The 5,000-nt window shown below is 41.7% G+C and overlaps 1 protein-coding gene across 1 annotated transcript in view; it reads left to right on the top strand.

Moving 5' to 3' along the window:
• LOC145409320 (uncharacterized) overlaps window positions 1–5,000 on the top strand; it is a 554,443-nt gene that overhangs the window by 684 nt on the left and 548,759 nt on the right. The window lies entirely within an intron of this gene.

Genomic DNA, 5,000 nt, shown 5'->3' with positions numbered 1-5,000 from the left:
TGCGCACCCAGGGATCTTTCAGTATTCCAGACGCCCAAGTCTAGGATCTTTGCCCACTTGAGCTGGGAGGACAGGTTTCCGTCCTTCCGTCCTTTTGTGTGCGTTTTAGAGACCTCTGTTATAGACCGACCCTGACGACGATTGGGATGTCAGATGAATCCTCTCCACCTGGCGCTGTGTTCCCGTCAGAGTGGTCAGTACGTTCAAAGCAACCCTGTGGTCACAATGAGTAAAACTAATGTTGTCTGGTGTATATGCATAACACTGGGACCAATGGAATGGGTGGTAAAAATGCAATAATTTATGCCCTCATCACAATTTTGATGCAACCCACACGAGAGTGGCAAATTCCAATAAATAAATATACGCATACATAATAACAATAAAGAATAATAGCATATATTCGCCTGTGTTGCTAACCATTAACGGGAGGAGGCAGGCAGTTAGGTGAGGAGGGAAGTACATAGTTAGGTAGGCAGGAAAGGCGATAGGTAAATAGAAAGGTGTGTAGAGAGACAAGTAGGCAGGTTTGAAGGGAAGGAGGTAGGCAAGAATGAAGGTAGGGAGGTTGCCAGAGAGATAGGTAAGGGGATCAGTAGGGAGGTAGGTTGAGAGTTAGGCAGTCAGGGAGGCAGTCAGGGAGTTCGGTGGCTAGGACAGTAGGTATGGAAAGAAGGTAGGCAGTGAGCTAGGCAGCGATGTACGTAGATAAGTAGCCAGGGTAGTAGGTAGGGAGGCAGGGATGCACTGTACATTTGTAGGTAGGCAGCAAGGTCGGTAGGGAGGTCTGTAGAGAGGTAGGAAGAGATGCAGGGAAGTAAGTAGAAAGTCAGGTGGATAGGTATGAAAGTAGCAGAAGGGAGGGGAGAAAGGAAATTAACCAGGAGGGCAGGGAGACAGGCAGTAAAATAGGTAAAGCAGTAGGCAGGGAGGTAGGCAGGCAGGCAGGGAGATACGGTAGGTAGGAAAGTACTGCAAGTAGGTAAGATTTAGGTAGGTATGGAAAAGCGACCAGAATAAGTGAAAGTTAAACCTTTTTATGCCAAAGAAAGAGTTTGCATCTTAATATCTCTTGTCTAATGGACCGCATAGATTGATAAAGCCAGAGGGAAACCTGAGACCCTTGTATAACAAAGAATTCGCTGTGCAGGGCAAGGTTTATACGAAACTTTGTCAGGACCTTGGCTTGGAAACTGGCAGCTAGTGATAGTGTGTTGTTAAAGTAAGGCGCATGATATTACAGACCCGTATTCACGTCTCAAACGCCTCCTCACCAGTTTATGTCTGTATTTGGCATGTTTATATATATTGTATTTTAGTAAGCATCCTGTGTGGATATTTAACATATATAAATTGAGCAGAGAGGTGTAATATTCAGGACAAATGACTATGGAAGAGGCGCTTGCATGCTCCTAAACCAGCGATAATATGTGGCTTACAGCAGTGTGTGGTCTGTTATCGGTCTTTCTCTCTCTCTCTCTCTCTCTCTCTCTCTCTCTCTCTCTCTCTGCTTTGATATATTTGGGTCAATTTGCGTTCATTATTGTGGGTGATGGTGGTACTGGTCGTAGTTGTGGTGATGGTGGTAGTGATTGTAGTTGTAGTGATGATGGTAGTTGTTGCTGTAGTGGTAGTAGTGATGGTGGTTACTGTGGTGATAGCGGCAGTTGTGGTGATGGTGGGATAGAGGAGGTGGTGGTTTAGTTGTGGTGATGTTGGTAGTTGTGGTGATGGAGGTAGCAGTGGTGTTGTGGTAATTGTGATGATGTTTATAGTAGTGGTGAAGGGGGTAGTTGTAGTTATGTTGGTAGTATGACGATGGTGGTGGCTGCCGAGATAGTGGTAGTGTATAGCGACAGTGGTAGTTGCGAAAACAGTGGTAGCTACTGTTGTTTTTACTGTTGCTTAACCTTGGCTCTCCTAGCCGAGAAGACCCGTCGACTGCACGTAAGCTACTGCCCTATCAGGTCGTCCCATAGGTTCCTTGCACCGTTAATGTTGTGTTTCATCTTAGTGTTGCATGTAATATGCCGTGCTCCTTTATGTGGTTATTGTCTGGGCGAATTCTACAAGCAGGGCACGTGTCATCTGTTATTCCGTCCATCCCCAGCTTCAGCTGGTACCGTAACTGAGGACGGCTGGGTGATGTCCTGATTTGTCATACCTCTGACTGATGAAAGTCGGGAGGAATGGGGGAGGAGGAGACTTGTTGTATTGCCTTGCGCATAAAATGAGTATATCGGTATTTCTTCATTGCTAAAGTTTAAGTACCTGGAGGCGGGATGTTGTTAAAGAGGGTCTAGTAATGTCTGGGTTGTGATTGCTTTATGTATGTAGTTTTGTAGCTTGGCGCTGTCGTGTAATGATAGGAAAGTTTTGTGTTAGCACAGGCTGCCGCGTAGAACTCTGTATCTCTCATATCAAAATATTCTTACAAAGGGAGGACTTTAGTTTCAAAGTGTAAGTGAGTTAGGGGAGTGGTTTCGGTGCAGCCAGTGACGATGCATTGTGCAGTGTTCTGTTTGGTCTACAAGATATCGTATTCAGTGTTAGAAAAAATGGGGCACATCCTGGGGAGGAGTAGGTCATCACTGATCTAATATACTGTTTGTAGAGTAAGGAGAGTTTTTCTTTTTGTTGACCGGAGTCTACCCCTGTATGTGCTCTGATCTTATGTACATCGACTCTTGATGTATGTGATTCTTGAAAATAAGTAGCCTACTGTGTCTTAGTGGAAGGTCTGTGTCACAGGTACTCTGTTAAGTGTGACGGTAGGGGAGTACCTGAGCTCATGTGTCCTCCTGGCAATGAGTGAAATGGTTGATTTGGCTGGAACGATCGTCCATCTACTTTCTTCAGGCCATGCCTGAAGTGTGGTGAGGTACCAAAGTTTTGTTGCTGTATGCAGGCTGTGTCAACAGTATGGTGTAAGGTTATGTTAATGTCATTTGCATATGATGTAGTGTTTCTGGGTCTATTTAATGTGGAGGTGTCACGTTTGTATAGACTGAAGTGTGGGTGAATGAATGAATCCCTACAGAACTCCATTAGGAAATTTTTCGGATTCGAGATGACGTGTCTCACACCGTTAAATGTGTTTGTGTACCAGAGTAGTATTTGGCAAGCCAGCATTTGGTGTTATTCTCCATGCTTTACGTTTTATATTTTGGTGATGAGTTTGCGTTGAGGAATGACATCAAAGGCTTTACTAATGTCTACTGTTGTGAGAAGTGTAATTCTGCAGGTTGTACACATTTAAGGCCCTCAAATGTGTCTCGTGTGAGGCTAGTTAGTATGATGTTCGTGTAGTGTAGTGCTCGAAAGCCAAGCTATGAGGCTGCAAAGGGACATGAGATGTGACTTGGTTAAGAATTAGGCATTCAGGTATTATCAGTAACATGTGTAGTAGTAGTATGGGTCTGCAGAAAGAGGGGAATGTTTGGTACTTGTTTGGTTTAAGTTCAGTGGTAACTATTCCATGTTTACAAATGTTGTGAATGCTACTCTGTGCTTATGAGTAGTTGCTTAATTATTACTTAACTCATCTTTCATTGCTTCAACATGCTCTTAAATCAAGGATGCTTTATTCAATATTATATATATATATATATATATATATATATATATATATATATATATATATATATATATATATATATATATATATATATATATAAGCTAATTCCTCCTGTAAGGAGACTGAGGATGGCCTAATGCAACTTTGCAAACACCTGTACAAAAGTTAAAATATTGAAAGTATCCCACAAGCTGAAGTAAAGGGAAAACCAATTAGCCAGCCATGAGTGGAACGAAAATCAGCATCAGTTGGGACCATCTACGAAGAAATTGGACCTTCGATAGTTCTGTAAGAAAAAATTCGAGAAATTTGTTATTTCTATGAACTGACAATCTCTTGACAGTAAACACGTAAAAGATTCCACAGTAAACAATAAGATGTGTGTCTTTTGTGATGAACAAGATTTTACAAAGTTTTGCAAGAAATGTCCTGACAGTCTCAAGAAAGGCTAAACTATAGGATATGAGACATATGTTTATATCTTCTGAGGTGAGTTTTAATGGTGGCTGTTTCTTGTTGAAAGGGATTCACCTTCACAAAGAAACACCCACATTACGAACCACCTAAGCAGGTAGAGATATTAACAAATCTTTTGACACAGTACCAAAACGAATCCTGGACACACTTGGAAGAAAGTGTAAACAAAAAAAAATCCTGCCAACTTTCTCTCTAGTAGGCAAGCTTAAATTCTCAATTAAAACCAAAGTTTGAAATGTAGAATACTAATCAGTAGTGTTTCACAGGATTCATTCGTTTCGCCCACACTATTTAACCTTTTCCTTCATGATGTGCCAGCCACTTCCCCTTCAGTAACAGTACTTTTATATGCCGGCAACATGGCAATAGCTTCACAGCACTCCAAGTTTCAAGAAGCAGTTCCAACTTAATCTCACTAAAAATTGGATAGGACAAAACAGAATGAATGCCTCACCAACCAAATCGACTATCACCCTCCTCACTCCAGGCAGTTATGAATCTCAAATTTACCCACATGTGCCCCTCCTTAACCAAGCACTCCCCATGGAAAGACAACCCCAGTCTCTCAGACTTACTTTAGACACACACATGATTTGTTCTCAATACGCAGGTGATATCATGCAGAAGCATCGTGTAAACTTGATGTTTTGAAGACATAGACACTACTTTTGAACAAGAGAAAAATCCATGAAAACCACCTTTAAGCAATTCGTTAGAGCAACCATAAATTATGCCAGCCCAAGCTGGACCCTAAACTTAACTATTGCAAACAAAGTTAAGCTTTAAAAAAACATAATGCATAGCCTTAAGAATTACGAAAGGATCCACCAAAAACACAGATATAGATAATTTGTATGTAGGAACAAAAAATACAGTACTTCCAATCAAATATCACATGAATATGAGAGGCACACAGTTCATTGCTTCAACTCGTGACCCATCCCAT

This window comes from Coenobita brevimanus, chromosome 80, assembly GCF_032717465.1.
Source record: "Coenobita brevimanus isolate Jiangsu-jjx chromosome 80, ASM3271746v2, whole genome shotgun sequence".
Lineage (NCBI taxonomy): Eukaryota > Metazoa > Arthropoda > Malacostraca > Decapoda > Coenobitidae > Coenobita > Coenobita brevimanus.
This window is presented reverse-complemented; position numbering and strand designations above follow the sequence as displayed.